This window comes from Pleurodeles waltl, chromosome 6 (genome assembly GCF_031143425.1).
Source record: "Pleurodeles waltl isolate 20211129_DDA chromosome 6, aPleWal1.hap1.20221129, whole genome shotgun sequence".
NCBI lineage: Eukaryota > Metazoa > Chordata > Amphibia > Caudata > Salamandridae > Pleurodeles > Pleurodeles waltl.
The window spans coordinates 644,187,313-644,203,875 of record NC_090445.1 but is presented as its reverse complement, the minus strand read 5'-3'; the positions used below and the strand labels follow the sequence as shown (position 1 = coordinate 644,203,875).

General features: G+C 44.4%; 1 protein-coding gene across 3 annotated transcripts in view; it reads right to left on the bottom strand.

Annotated features, from left to right (window-relative positions):
• CD53 (CD53 molecule) overlaps positions 1 to 16,563 on the bottom strand; it is a 282,909-nt gene that overhangs the window by 239,369 nt on the left and 26,977 nt on the right. The window contains exon 1 of one of the 3 annotated variants that reach the window (XM_069238989.1): positions 13,433 to 13,571. The exons of the other annotated variants lie outside the window; for them this stretch is intronic. The gene's annotated coding sequence lies outside the window, so the exon portion shown is untranslated. Of the gene's footprint in view, positions 1 to 13,432; positions 13,572 to 16,563 lie in introns of those variants that run through there. 3 annotated transcript variants of the gene reach the window in all.

The following is a 16,563-nucleotide window of genomic DNA, read 5'->3' as shown; positions in this document are numbered from 1 at the left end:
GTTGCACCAATACTTTACAAACTGCCTTTAAGTTAAGCCTGACTGCTCTGTTCAAACAGTGAGGTTTAACATAAGCAAAGTTTAATTTAGGGTTTGCTTGACATTTACCCTGACTAGTAATGTGGTTGCTGCTTGACTAAGGTGTGAGAAAACAGGGCTGATTGCAGAGGCCCCATAACTTTTTGCCCCCATTTTCCTCTTTTTGCTGGTGTTTTCCTGACTTTGATGGTGCCCTGGGTACTGCTAACCAGTCCCAGGGCCTGTGCTCTGTGTAAAATGGATATGCAAATTAGGCTAATTATAATTGGCTAAGTTAACCTACCTATAAGTCCCTAGTATATGGTAGGGCATGTAGGTTTAGGGACCACAGCATAGGTGGTGCACACCTAGGTGCATTGCTGAGGTGCCCAGTGTCATTTTAAAAGCAAGCCTGCCTTGCTGGCTGCTTTTAAATTAAAGTTATATGCAAATTCGACTTTGGAATTAAAGGTACTTCCAAAGTCTTAAACTACCTTATTTTTACATATAAGTCACCCCTAAGGTGTGCCCTATGTGCCCCTAGGGCTGGGTGCCATGTAACTTTAAGCAGGGACTTTATAAAAATAGATTTATAAGCCCTGGTGAGGTAAAAACAGCCAAATTCGTTTTTCCCTCATTGAAGTAAATGGCCTTCATAGGCTAGAATGGGCAGACTTTATTTTAAATTTTAAAGTCTCCTTAAATGTTGCATACCAAGAATTTGGTATCAAATTAATTGTTGTAATAAATCCTACAACTTCCAGTTGTTGGATTTAATATAACTAGTTCAGGTAAAAAGTTTAGACTTTACCTAAAAAGTTGCCAATTTCAGCTCTGCATTGTTTTTGCTGCTGTGCTCTGATTGGCCAGCCTGCAGCAGCTTCTGCCAGGCTGCCTTGATGAGGTGTGAAGCGGCCAGGCTTCACACAAAGGAATGTGCTTGGGGGAGAGAATCTCCCCTCAGCAGATGGTGAGGCAGGAAGGGGGAGGGCTGCCAAACTGGTCTTCAAAGGCAGAGAAGGACATTTGCAGCACCCAGCAACACCCCCACATCCTGCAACCCCAGACAATTAGGTGCCCCCTTGATTAGATTAGGAGAGGGCAGGAGAGGGGTGTGTTTATGATTTTTAGCCACACCAGTGGGTGGGCTCAGCCAGATGTAACCTCCAAAAATCAGATTCATCCATGTTGGATTTTTAGAGACTGTTGCCTTCTGGGATGGATTTTTGCCACACTTCCCAGGAAGTGGTCATCACAGGGGGACGACCCTGTCCCTGATTGGAGAACCAGGGCCCCCCTGCTTTTCACCCAGGAGCAAGGATAAAACTGGCAGACCTGCCCCCACACCTCAGATCCCCTCCAGAATTCAACAAGAAAGGAACTAAAGAAGAAGAAGGACTGCCCTGCTGGACCCCTGGCCTGCACCTGGAACCTGCACTCAGAAGGACTGCACCAGCTGCACACTTGGGCTTCACCACAAGAAGGACTTTGCCTGGCTTCAGCTGGTTCAAGGAGGGACTCCCTGTTTGCTACAGGTGAAAAATTGCTAAACCAGAGTCCCCTGCACCAACTCCTGAAGAAAGCGACCAGCTGACCACTGTCCAGTGGCCAAAAAGGAGTTTGCGCCAGGTGCCTTCTGGGAGTTGAAGTCCGCACCCCCCAAGGACCATCACAGAACTTCTGGACCCTTGGGGTGAGCTGTGGACCCCAAAAGAACCTTAAAAGAACATCTGGGTGAAGCCCCAGAAGTTTGGAAAAGATTTGAGAACTTTTGGAAAAAAGCTCCAGAGAGGGACCGACCCGCCGCGGAAATTCTAGCCGGCTTGCCTCAACCGCGACTCGGCCTGACTTCGTGGTTCGTCCCGGTAAAGAAAAACATCCAAAAAAGAGACTAAGTCCGAACGTAAAAAGTTGACCGGGACCTCCCAGCCATCGTATCCGAGAAGGGGTCCATGGACGTCGGATCAAGATCCAGGTTTACCCCGGTCGAAGGATTTTCATCTCGAAAAAACGACTAAGTCCGAAGGTAAAAGTCTCCACCGAGGAAACCCACATTGCGTATCCGGACAAGGGCTCCAGGAGGTCGGATTCAACTGGCAGGTTCGTCCCGGTGAAGAAAAACTTCTAAATAAAGACTAAGTCAGAAGGTAACTTTTTAACCGAGGCCTCCCGCGACCTGTAGCCGAGCAGGGCTCCATCGCGGTCGGCCTGAAAGTTTGACTTTGCCCCGGTCGAGGTGCAACCAGATGACCCGATTGGCGCTTTTTGTTTCTAAGCGCCAGAAAAGTAATAATTCTTTAAAAATTCATATCTCCGGTTCCCCTGAACCGATTTTAATCGTTTTTGTGTCATTTTAAAGATAAAAATATAAACTATTTTTATAAATTGGTTTTGGATTTTTAAACTGTTTCCTGTGTTTTATTTAATTACTGTTTTGTGATATTTGAATGCTTTACACTTTGTCTCCTAAGTTAAGCCTTAACGCTCGTTGCCAAGCTACCAAGGGTTGAGCTGGGATTAATTTACTGAGACCTAACTGTACCTATGTGGAGGTTAGTGGCTTGGTGCTAGGTGTAGGTACCTACCTGCCCTACCAATAACCCATTTTCCAACATAATTGGAAGCAGCGACGGGATCCTGTACTTGTGTTCAATATCACGTTACAGTTTTAGGTAAAACAAATTAAAAATCCTTTAAATTGTCCTAGTGCAAAAATTGTTTTTAATTTTTAATTTGGATTAATTTCAATTATTGAATTTTTGTAATTTTTCTAAATTCTTGTTTCCAATTTTTGCAAAAAGTTTTTGTTGACACAAAACTAGGGAACCATGGAGCTTGATCTGGCTAGCCTACCCACACTGACAGTAGTCCAGCTTAGGGGGTTGTGTATTGAAAGAGGGTTGCCTGCAACCACTGATCTCAGGAAGCAAATCCTGATCACATCCCTGACAGCATGGGCTGAGGCCCAAGAGGTAGAGTCAGAAGAAGCTCCAGAGGAGGGAGAAAGAAGGGAGGATGCAAGCTCTAACCACTCAGGGGAGGGAAGGCATCTGAGCCTAAGTGAGGATGAGGAAGAACGGTCCTCAGTAAATACAGTCACTAGGGGCAGATCCAAAGCTAGTGGTGGGAAGGGGGTCCTTTCAGGAGGAGAGAACCCATCCATCAGAGAAAGAGAGCTGGAGGCCCAGCTAGCATACATAGCTTTGGAAGCAGAGAAGCTGGCCCTAGAAAAGAAAAAGTGGGCATACAAAGAGAAAAGAGATGGAAGCAGCGATAAAGAAGCTGAAGTGTCCATGGGTGGGGGAGTTTGCCCCAGATTACCCAAAGGGGTGGTTCCTGCCTATGTAGAGGGGGATGACATAGATAAGTGGCTGGGGGCCTTTGAGAGGGCACTGCAAATGAGAAGGGTTAGGCCTCAATACTGGGGTTCCCTTTTGTGGGAGTTGGTCCCCAACTCAGGGAGGGATAGGCTTCTGACCTTAAGGGGGGAAGAGGCAGATTCATACCCTAGTATGAAGGGGTGCTTAGCCAAGAAGTTTGATCTGACCCCAGAGCAATATAGAATGAAGTTCAGGGACACCCAGAAGGTCAGTACCCAGTCTTGGGTTGACTTTGTGGACATTTCACTAAAGGCACTAGAGGGCTGGATTATTGGTAACAAAGTAGATACTTATGAGGGGTTATACAATCTGATCATGAGAGAGCACATCTTGACCAATTGTACCCAAGAAAGGTTACGCCAGCATCTAGTGGACTCTAAGCAGACCAACCCTAGAGAGCTAGGGGAGGCAGCTGATGAGTGGTTGAGAACCAGGGTGGTTGTCAAGTCCCAGGGGGGAGACTCCAAGAAGGGGGGGACAGGTCCCCAAAAACCTAAGGAGGGAGGTGGTAAGCCCACCACAGAGACTCCCTCTGTACCCCAGAACCCTAAGAAGGAGGAGAGTAAATCCCACTCTGACCAGCAGAGACAGTTAGACCCAGGGTTAAAAAAGCTCTTGGACAGTAGGGCTTGCTTTGACTGTCAGCAGACAGGTCACTTCAGAGGAGATGCAGCCTGTCCAAAGAAGGTGGTTAGCACTGGGCTGTCCAGTGTAGCCATAGAGGAGGATTCCTCAGATGATGAAGTCCTCCTAGCATTTAGCTGGGAGACAGGACCAGATGGTAAGCTGGTGATCCCTGAGGGTGGGAGTAGGCACTTCCACCACATTCAAGTGAATGGGATCCCTACCACTGGCCTGAGGGACACCTGTGCCAGTCACACTATAGTGAGTGACCGGTTAGTGACCCCAGACATGTATGTCCCAGGAAAGACAAAGAAAGTCAGGATAGCCACAGGGGAGGTCACCTCCAAACCTGTAGCCATAGTGCCCCTAGAGAGGGAGGTTATCCTTGACTGGATTAGGGTGGTAGTCAGTGCTGACCTTCCCCTAGATTGTATCCTGGGCAATGACCTCCCAGAGGTGAGTCTGGTCACAGATGGGGTGGTCGCCCAAGGCGCCCCCCCAACCCAAAGTCCCGGGGAGTCAGTCCCTACAGTTAGGAGACAGGGGTCCCCAAGAAAAGGAAAGAAGAAAAGGAAGGGTAGGCCACTCTTAAAGAGAGTTCCAGGGAGCCAAGGGCCTTCTGCCCCAGTAAGGGGGGAGCCCAGAGTTGGCACTGGTGAGGCCTCACCTGACCCCAAGGAAGTCCTGAGTAGTCAGGCAGCTGTCCAGATGCAAGGTGTTGCCCCTGCACTGACAGAAGGGAGAGTGGAAGGAGGGTGTCTGCCACAGGAGGTGGTAGCCCCCCACTCTAGACAGCAAGAGGGGTGCCAGGACCCCAAAGATGCCCCTAAAGCAGCTCAGCCACCTGTCAGTGGAGAGCTTAGGGTGTGGTTCTGGGTACTGACAGCTGTCAGTAGCCTCTGCTGGGTGCTAGCCTTCCTGGCAGCACTGTACTTGGCCTGGGAGGCAGACCCCAGGGCCAATAGCAAAGTAGGCCCCCTGACCCTATTGGTCATGGTGGGGTTGCTCAAGTGTTGGGTGACCTCTTTGGGTAAGCTAGGTGTTGCCCTAGCAAAGTTTGGAGTAGGGGAGGTGGGCACCTCACTACCCAAGTTGGCAGAGAGAAAGGAGGAAGACCCCCCTAGAGGGAAGTTTCAGTTTGAGTTGGGTCCTTTTACTGTTGGGATGGCTTCACTACCCATAGGGAGTGACCCTGACAGGAGGATATAAGGCAGAGTAGGCCCTGCAAAGGGACAGCCAGTTTTCTTCACTGTCTTCCTCGCCTAACAAGCCAGGAAGACTCTCCCAGGGTTGGGCTGAGTCTCCTGGGCGTGTGGGCTGGGGGGGGGGGGGTGTGTGTGAGAAAACAGGGCTGATTGCAGAGGCCCCATAACTTTTTGCCCCCATTTTCCTCTTTTTGCTGGTGTTTTCCTGACTTTGATGGTGCCCTGGGTACTGCTAACCAGTCCCAGGGCCTGTGCTCTGTGTAAAATGGATATGCAAATTAGGCTAATTATAATTGGCTAAGTTAACCTACCTATAAGTCCCTAGTATATGGTAGGGCATGTAGGTTTAGGGACCACAGCATAGGTGGTGCACACCTAGGTGCATTGCTGAGGTGCCCAGTGTCATTTTAAAAGCAAGCCTGCCTTGCTGGCTGCTTTTAAATTAAAGTTATATGCAAATCCGACTTTGGAATTAAAGGTACTTCCAAAGTCTTAAACTACCTTATTTTTACATATAAGTCACCCCTAAGGTGTGCCCTATGTGCCCCTAGGGCTGGGTGCCATGTAACTTTAAGCAGGGACTTTATAAAAATAGATTTATAAGCCCTGGTGAGGTAAAAACAGCCAAATTCGTTTTTCCCTCATTGAAGTAAATGGCCTTCATAGGCTAGAATGGGCAGACTTTATTTTAAATTTTAAAGTCTCCTTAAATGTTGCATACCAAGAATTTGGTATCAAATTAATTGTTGTAATAAATCCTACAACTTCCAGTTGTTGGATTTAATATAACTAGTTCAGGTAAAAAGTTTAGACTTTACCTAAAAAGTTGCCAATTTCAGCTCTGCATTGTTTTTGCTGCTGTGCTCTGATTGGCCAGCCTGCAGCAGCTTCTGCCAGGCTGCCTTGATGAGGTGTGAAGTGGCCAGGCTTCACACAAAGGAATGTGCTTGGGGGAGAGAATCTCCCCAAAGCAGATGGTGAGGCAGGAAGGGGGAGGGCTGCCAAACTGGTCTTCAAAGGCAGAGAAGGACATTTGCAGCACCCAGCAACACCCCCACATCCCTCAACCCCAGACAATTAGGTGCCCCCTTGATTAGATTAGGAGAGGGCAGGAGAGGGGTGTGTTTATGATTTTTAGCCACACCAGTGGGTGGGCTCAGCCAGATGTAACCTCCAAAAATCAGATTCATCCATGTTGGATTTTTAGAGACTGTTGCCTTCTGGGATGGATTTTTGCCACACTTCCCAGGAAGTGGTCATCACAGGGGGACGACCCTGTCCCTGATTGGAGAACCAGGGCCCCCCTGCTTTTCACCCAGGAGCAAGGATAAAACTGGCAGACCTGCCCCCACACCTCAGATCCTCTCCAGAATTCAACAAGAAAGGAACTAAAGAAGAAGAAGGACTGCCCTGCTGGACCCCTGGCCTGCACCTGGAACCTGCACTCAGAAGGACTGCACCAGCTGCACACCTGGGCTTCACCACAAGAAGGACTTTGCCTGGCTTCAACTGGTTCAAGGAGGGACTCCCTGTTTGCTACAGGTGAAAAATTGCTAAACCAGAGTCCCCTGCACCAACTCCTGAAGAAAGCGACCAGCTGACCACTGTCCAGTGGCCAAAAAGGAGTTTGCGCCAGGTGCCTTCTGGGAGTTGAAGTCCGCACCCCCCAAGGACCATCACAGAACTTCTGGACCCTTGGGGTGAGCTGTGGACCCCAAAAGAACCTTAAAAGAACATCTGGGTGAAGCCCCAGAAGTTTGGAAAAGATTTGAGAACTTTTGGAAAAAAGCTCCAGAGAGGGACCGACCCGCCGCGGAAATTCTAGCCGTCTTGCCTCAACCGCGACTCGGCCTGACTTCGTGGTTCGTCCCGGTAAAGAAAAACATCCAAAAAAGAGACTCAGTCCGAACGTAAAAAGTTGACCGGGACCTCCCAGCCATCGTATCCGAGAAGGGCTCCATGGACGTCGGATCAAGATCCAGGTTTACCCCGGTCGAAGGATTTTCATCTCGAAAAAACGACTAAGTCCGAAGGTAAAAGTCTCCACCGAGGAAACCCACATCGCGTATCCGGACAAGGGCTCCAGGAGGTCGGATTCAACTGGCAGGTTCGTCCCGGTGAAGAAAAACTTCAAAATAAAGACTAAGTCAGAAGGTAACTTTTTAACCGAGGCCTCCCGCGACCTGTAGCCGAGCAGGGCTCCATCGCGGTCGGCCTGAAAGTTTGACTTTGCCCCGGTCGAGGTGCAACCAGATGACCCGATTGGCGCTTTTTGTTTCTAAGCGCCAGAAAAGTAATAATTCTTTAAAAATTCATATCTCCGGTTCCCCTGAACCGATTTTAATCGTTTTTGTGTCATTTTAAAGATAAAAATATAAACTATTTATATAAATTGGTTTTGGATTTTTAAACTGTTTCCTGTGTTTTATTTAATTACTGTTTTGTGATATTTGAATGCTTTACACTTTGTCTCCTAAGTTAAGCCTTAACGCTCGTTGCCAAGCTACCAAGGGTTGAGCTGGGATTAATTTACTGAGACCTAACTGTACCTATGTGGAGGTTAGTGGCTTGTTGCTAGGTGTAGGTACCTACCTGCCCTACCAATAACCCATTTTCCAACATAAGGTTAACAACTCAGTCAATCAACAACCCAACTTTAAATACTATGTTAACAATGTTATAAAGCGCAACTGCTACGCCATAGGGTGTCCTGGTGCTGAGAACACTAGGAAAGTAGGAACAGTAACAAAAAGGGGGAAAAGCTGACAGATCTAGACTACCATAGGGTAATATCTGGGAGTCCAAAACAATATTATAGAGCCATCTCATTTTTTTAAAGCTGTGGTTTTTAAGGCTTTTCTGAATTTGAGCATTCTGGGTGTGACCTGCTAGGCCACAACAGCTTATTCAAAGGCCTCAATACAGTCACTGCAAAGTATTTGGCCCCTGCACAAACACGTTTCTAGAAAGGAACCACTAGCAAATTACCTCCAGCTGATCGTAAACTGTAAGATGGAATGTGTTGATAGAACTTCTCCACTACATAATTAGGGCCGCAAAGGTGAATATTCTTATAGACTAGACAGAGTGAATTAAGCATCACCCTTTTGCCCACTGGCAGCGAAAAGAAAGCTTTGAGTAGACCGATCAAAGAAGAAGAAAGTGGCCAACCAAGTACTAACCTGGAAGATGTGTTCTGTTTCTTTGTAGCTTCTTAAAAGGCCCTGCATCGAGGCCTAAGAAAATGGACAACAGTCCAGCAACTCAATACTGTCACCTGGATCACCACCCAGTGAATCGACCAGGGCAGGAGAGGCAGGATCTTCTTTACCTGTTTCAAAAGGCAGAAGCATGTAGATGCAAGGTGATTTATCTGACCCTCTAAAGAGAGCTCTGGGTCTTGGTGTATTCTTAGGTGTTTTACCATGTTTCTATTTTTGGAGATGAGGACCAGGGATTGGGTCAAAAGACTGGTGTCCTACATTAGGGATTCAAGTATGTCTCATCCACAACATTGAATTTTGGCTGAGTTTCATCTGAGTGACTTTGAATGTAACTATTCTGATACCACAGCCATACTCTGGTGAAATGGTTCAAGTGGGTTTTCAGCCACTTTATCCAGTGTGAAGATTAGCTGAGTGTCATCTGCATAAAATGTCAGACTCAAAGCTCATCCATGCAGCACCCTTGACTCAAATATTTAGCCTCAGATGTATAGGGTTGTAGGAAGCAGCTTGTAATCTCCCTTGTAGATAAGACCTATACCATTCAGGAGTCTTTCCAGTTATGCCAATATACTTCAGCCTAGTGAGTAAGATGTAATGACACACTGTATCAAATGCTGCAAATAGATCCAATAGCACTAAGTCTGTGTATTTCTCTTGGTCCACCAGCATTCATAGGTTGTCTACCACTGTTACAAGGGCTTTCTCTTTATTGTAAAATGGGTGAAGCCCAGACTGGGATGGCTCAAGTAGGTTGTTTCTTTTAGCAAATATTTAAGATAATAAAAGGATAACATTTTTCTACACGTTTTCCAGCAGAAGGCAGAAGGGACATAGGTTGGTAGTGTGACAGCATCTCAGAGTCCGCAGAGGTTTTGTTTTAGGAGCACCACCACCAAGGCCTTATTTTCACTCCACAGAAACAATCTCACTATTAAGTGAGTTATAACAGATGTCCAGCAGTGGTGGAGCAAGGACCCCTGTGGCTGCTTTCCACAAAGCAGAGGATCGAATGGGGATCCAGCCTTCAAAGCTAGTGAGATAGCCGTAAAATTAATGGATGTTGACAGCGCCCATTTTTCAAGATAATTGTTTTGGAGCTTGGCTCATCTCGCTTTGGGGAAGTTCTCAGATCCTTCAACCCCCAACTGTGGTTGCTGAAGATCAACACCTGTCTTCTCTAAGATGTTTGTCATGTCTACCGGTTTTAGCAAGCCGGTTTTTCAAGATGGGAATAATTTTGTCATCAAAGAAATCCAATAACCTATCTGAAAGTCCCTGAGTTAGCTTTTTTACTCCCAATACTGTTTCCCTGAGTTGGAGAATTGATGAACAATAGAAAACATTTCCTTTTAAAAGCTTTCTGCATACATTACTTTGGCCATTATGAAGGCTGCTTTTGCAGCAAAGATGTGCCTTTCATATTCCCTCAATGCCGATTTAAGTCTGCCCTTCACGAAGCTGCAATAATCCACCTACCGAAGTCGCTCCAGTTTCTTGCAGCCTAGTTTGGCCTCCCACAGACAAGATGAGTACCAGGAGCCCAATGGAGTAGCTCTTGTTTTCTTGACCACTATATATGGCAGAATATCATCAAGTACATCCTCAAACCAGGTCATGTAGCCTGAGTAGCCCACCTTTGCCGAACCAGATCTTACAATAGGTTTGTCCTGTTTCAGCTGTTACATTGGGTCTGGAATAGATAGCTTGGCCCACGTACGCTACTTCTGATGCTTTTCTGGTGGGCTAGCATGTGTCTAATGTAGAGCCTAAAAGGAACCATCCAATGGTCTGACAAGACTAGAAGGATGGTATTATTGCCCTCTACATGATTTCTGGCTGCAAAGATCAAATCTAGTGTATCGCCCTTAATGTGTATTGGTCCTGATGGCAACAAGTCGAAACCCAAAGTGGCTATGCCAGCAATTAACTTGCCAGCTGCAGGGCAAAGAGGGTTGTTTCCCCTATATTAAAGCCACCCGCTACAAGGAAGTTTTTTTTGTGGAATGTGGAAGTACTTGGTCCAAATAAGGATCACACAAGAGTTATGAAGTCTGAGTTTCTGGAGTATGAGTCAAAACATGAAAAATATGTTAAAATGTAGTAATAAGGGAAACTGATTAAGTGGGAAAAGACAAAAACCTTACTTGAAACTAGCAAAGTCATTGAGAGTTGTGTGTTGTAATCCTGAATGGGTGCTTTCAGGTATGTGAAATATGTCAAAGATAAACAACATTGTTTGGTAGGTGATTAAAACTGGTGAGATGAGGTAATATGTTATAGAGCTATAGATACCTGCAAGTCTGAGAAAAAGACAGGAGCCACCTGACTTTGTACATTATTGCAGGATTATTGCAGTATTAAAATTCCTTTGGTTGTTGTTGGAGTTTGTAGTGAAGTTGTCAACTGTTGCTAGGAACACAAAAAAATTATTCAGATGTGGATTATGACCATTGTCTTTACTGCTATGTGAACTTGTGAACTGCTAGACGTACTTCATAAACATAGGATAACGTGTGCAACCAATATCTCATTATGTAGTCATAATCTATAATTATCTCATTTCCTTAGCTGTCACTCAACCCTGAGTTCCCCCTACCTTCCTGTCTGGACTTTCTCCATATACCTCTCTGGTTCAACAACCTCTCCTTTTTCTCATTTTGCACCCCCGTTCATTGCTCTTTTTAGCCCCATCCCCCAACAGGCACTGCAGCCCATTACCAGATGTGACCCAACACCCTTCTTGTCATATAGTCCTTTTTCCTGAGCACCTGCTCACTATTGCTTCAGTGCTGTATCCACTTCATGTCATGCCACTTTACTCTTTTGATTTCAAATATGTCACAATGGGAAGAGTCTAATACAAGAGGGTCTTGTTTATGCTCATTGACCTTGGTACGTTAAAGCTTGTGAGTACAGTGTAATTTAAGTATGAGATATCATGTTAGTACTGTACAGTGCACAAAGCTTCAAAACAAATATATCAGTGACCGAGGTCCCTGAAGTCATGATATCAACGCTTAAAGCTGTGTTACATTCAACTGCAAGACTATGTGTGGAAAGAAAATCACATTACCCCTTTGCTGAAAGATCTCCACTGGCATTAGACAAGAACGTACATCAAACTGACATGCATAATTTTCAAGACCATTCAACTTAAACAGCCACCACAACTCACATTATTCCTGTTCTCTGTTGGAAAGAATCAACTATGAGGTAAAGGTAACTTGAGAATAGAAATAAGAAAACTCAGTTTTTTACTAGGTCCATCCCAATCTTTTTCAGGAGCGATACTAACTCTATGGAACTCTCAGCAGAGCTGGAATACCATGAAAGTCTGCTTCATTTCAGGAAAAGATGGAAAACTCTCCTATTCAATCGATCGACTACTTTCCAATTAATCATAAGTGTCCTCTCCTCCAGTTCTTGTATAACTGCTTTTAATCGTCTGATACTAATTAGGCACTGAACATAACTATAAGAAGCTATATAATTAACTTCCTTGTTTTCCTCATGTGTCCTCTTCCTGTTCTTCTCTATTTCTCTTCCACTTAATTTACTTTTCACTGTTTTGTAAATGGAATCCAATTTCTACACTGATGTTATTAGGTAAAGTATACTAAGATCCTTGTTTTGGTAGAGCAGCAAAACATAAACAAATAAAATAGGAAAATACTTGGTAAACATAACATACTCACATTCTAACATTAACATACCCTATCTTGAGGCAGTCTCATTCTACATCTTCGGTGTGCATAACTTAGACAACAATGCCAAACTCTGCATCACAACCACTGGGCTCATCGTAATCAGTGCATCACCTCAACGTCGACACAGCCGGCACTTGCCCCCGATCTCTATTCTATCTTGGAACTGACGCATAATTAGCGCTGCACGTGGAACTTTGACAAATCTCCTCGATTGAGTGGGGAGCATTGATGCATCTCATCGACGGCATGGTTCAAAACCAACGCAGCGCCCCTGGATTTTAAGGTACTTTGGTTCAGCTGGTCCAACAGTGACTCTGTGACTGTCCCACGATCCATCGCGATCAGTCTGAACTTTTGACTTTGTCCCGGTCCAGCGCAACCAGATATCCCTGGTTGGCACTCCTTGCTTCTAAGCACTTTTTTACATTTCATTCTTTAAAAATTAATAACGTAAGTTCTACTTGTTGGATTTTTGTCTGTTTGATCTTATTTAATTTATTATATTTTGCTCTATTTTTCCAATCTGGTGTGGAATCTTTTTATGTGGTGTTTTCTCTGTTTACTGTTTGAAGTGTTGCACCAATACTTTACAAACTGCCTTTAAGTTAAGCCTGACTGCTCTGTTCAAACAGTGAGGTTTAACATAAGCAAATTTTAATTTAGGGTTTGCTTGACATTTACCCTGACTAGTATTGTGGTTGCTGCTTGACTAAGGTTAACACCCCAGTCAATCAACAACCCAACTTTAAATACTATGTTAACAATGTTATAAAGCGCAACTGCTACGCCATAGGGTGACCTGGTGCTGAGAACACTAGCAAAGTATGAACAGTAACAAAAAGGGAGAAAAGCTGACAGATCTAGACTACCATAGGGTAATATCTGGGAGTCCAAAACAATATTATAGAGCCATCTCATTTTTTAAAAGCTGTGGTTTTTAAGGCTTTTCTGAATTTGAGCATTCTGGGTGTGACCTGCTAGGCCACAACAGCCTATTCAAAGGCCTCAATACAGTCCCTGCAAAGTATTTGGCCCCTGCACAAACACGTTTGTAGAAAGGAACCACTAGCAAATTACCTCAAGCTGATCGAAAACTGTAAGATGGAGTGTGTTGATAGAACTTCTCCACTACATAATTAGGGCCGCAAAGGTGAATATTCTTATAGACTAGACAGAGTGAATTAAGCATCACCCTTTTGCCCACTGGCAGCGAAAAGAAAGTTTTGAGTAGACCGATCAAAGAAGAAGAAAGTGGCCAACCAAGTACTAACCTGGAAGACGTGTTCTGTTTCTTTGTAGTTTCTGAAAAGGCCCAGCATCGACGCCTAAGAAAATCGACAACAGTCCAGCAACTCAATACTGTCACCTGGATCACCACCCATTGAATCGACCTTGGCAGGAGAGGCAGGATCTTCTTTACCTGTTTCAAAAGGCAGAAGCATGTAGATGCAGGGTGATTTATCTGACCCTCTAAAGAGAGCTCTGGGTCTAGGTGTATTCTTAGGTGTTTTACCATGTTTCTGTTTTTGGAGATGAGGTCCAGGGATTGGGTCAAAAGCCTGGTGTCCTACATTAGGGATACAAGTATGTCTCATCCACAACATTGAATTTTGGCTGAGTTACATCTGAGTGACTTTGAATGTAACTATTCTGATACCACAGCCATACTCTGGTGAAATGGTTCAAGTGGGTTTTCAGCCACTTTATCCAGTGTGAAGATTAGCTGAGTGTCATCTGCATAAAATGTCAGACTCAAAGCTCATCCATGCAGCACCCTTGACTCAAATATTTAGCCTCAGATGTATAGGGTTGTAGGAAGCAGCTTGTAATCTCCCTTGTAGATAAGACCTATACCATTCAGTAGTCTTTCCAGTTATGCCAATATACTTCAGCCTAGTGAGTAAGATGTAATGAAACACTGTATCAAATGCTGCAAATAGATGAAATAGCACTAAGTCTGTGCATTCCTCTTGGTCCACCAGCATTCATAGGTTGTCTACCACTGTTACAAGGGCTTTCTCTTTATTGTAAAATGGGTGAAGCCCAGACTGGGATGGCTCAAGTAGGTTGTTTTTTTAGCAAATATTTAAGATAATAAAAGGATAACGTTTTTCTACAAGTTTTCCAGCAAAAGGCAGAAGGGACATAGGTTGGTAGTGTGACAGCATCTCAGAGTCCGCAGAGGTTTTTTTTTTAGGAGGACCACCACCAAGGCCTTATTTTCACTCCACAGAAACAATCTCACTATTAAGTGAGTTATAACAGATGTCCAGCAGTGGCGGAGCAAGGACCCCTGTGGCTGCTTTCCACAAAGCAGAGGATCGAATGGGGATCCAGCCTTCAAAGCTAGTGAGATAGCCGTAAAATTAATGGATGTTGACAGCGCCCATTTTTCAAGATAATTGTTTTGGAGCTTGGCTCATCTCGCTTTGGGGAAGTTCTCAGATCCTTCAACCCCCAACTGTGGTTGCTGAAGATCAACACCTGTCTTCTCTAAGATGTTTGTCATGTCTACCGGTTTTAGCAAGCCGGTTTTTCAAGATGGGAATAATTTTGTCATCAAAGAAATCCAATAACCTATCTGAAAGTCCCTGAGTTAGCTTTTTTACTCCCAATACTCTTTCCCTGAATTGGAGAATTGATGAACAATAGAAAACATTTCCTTTTAAAATCTTTCTGCATACATTACTTTGGCCATTATGAAGGCTGCTTTTGCAGCAAAGATGTGCCTTTCGTATTCCCTCAATGCCGATTTAAGTCTGCCCCTCACGAAGCTGCAATAGTCCACCTACTGAAGTCGCTCCAGTTTCTTGCAGCCTAGTTTGGCCTCCCACAGACAAGATGAGTACCAGGGGGCCAATGGAGTAGCTCTTCTTTTCTTGACCACTATATATGCAGAATATCATCAAATACATCCTCAACCCAGGTCATGTAGCCTGAGTAGCCCACCTTTGCCGAACCAGATCTTACAATAGGTTTGTCCTGTTTTAGCTGTTACATTGGGTCTGGAATAGATAGCTTGGCCCACGTACGCTACTTCTGATGCTTTTCTGGTGGGCTAGCATGTGTTTAATGTAGAGCCTAAAAGGAACCATCCAATGGTCTGACATGACTATAAGGATGGCATTATTGCCCTCTACATGATTTCTGGCTGCAAAGATCAAATCTAGTGTATCACCCTTAATGTGTATTGGTCCTGATGGCAACAAGTCGAAACCCAAAGTGGCTATGCCAGCAATTAACTTGCCAGCTGCAGGGCAAAGAGGGTTGTTTCCCCTATAGTAAAGTCACCCGCTACAAGGACGTTTTTTTTGTGGATTGGGGAAGTACATGGTCCAAATAAGGATCACACAAGAGTTATGAAGTCTGAGTTTCTGGAGTATGAGTCAAAACATGAAAAATATGTTAAAATGTAGTAATAAGGGAAACTGATTAAGTGGGAAAATACAAAAACCTTACTTGAAACTAGCAAAGTCATTGAGGGTTGTGTGTTATAATCCTAAATGGGTGCTTTCAGCTATGTGAAATATGTCAAAGATAAAAAAACATTGTTTGGTAGCTCATTAAAACTGGTGAGGTGAGGTAATATGTTATAGATCTATAGATACCTGCAAGTCTGAGAAAAAGACAGGAGCCAGCTGACTTTGTACATTATTACAAGATTATTGCAGTATTAAAATTTCTATGGTTGTTGTTGGAGTTTGTAGTGAAGTTGTCAACTGTTGCTAGGAACACAAAACAATTATTCAGATGTGGATTATGACCCTTGTCTTTACTGCTATGTGAACTTGTGAACTGCTAGACATACTTCATAAACATAGGACAACGTGTGAAACCAATATCTCATTATGTAGTCATAATCTATAATTATCTCATTTCCTTAGCTGTCACTCAGCCCTGAGTTCCCCCTACCTTCCTGCCTGGACTTTCTCCATATACCTCTCTGGCTCAACAACCTCTCCTTTTTCTCATTTTGCACCCCCGTTCATTGCTCTTTTTAGCCCCATCCCCCAACAGGCACTGCAGCCCATTACCAGATTTGACCCAACTCCCTTCTTGTCATATAGTCCTTTTTCCTGAGCACCTGCTCACTATTGCTTCAGTGTTGTATCCACTTCATATCATGCCGCTTTACTCTTTTGATTTCAAATATGTCACAATGGGAAGAGTCTAATACAAGAGGGTCTTGTTTATGCTCATTGACCTTGGTACGTTAAAGCTTGTGAGTACAGTGTAATTTAAGTATGAGATATCATGTTAGTACTGTACAGTGCACAAAGCTTCAAAACAAATATATCAGTGACCGAGGTCCCTGAAGTCATGATATCAACGCTTAAAGCTGTGTTACATTCAACTGCAAGACTATGTGTGGAAAGAAAATCACATTACCCCTTTGCTGAAA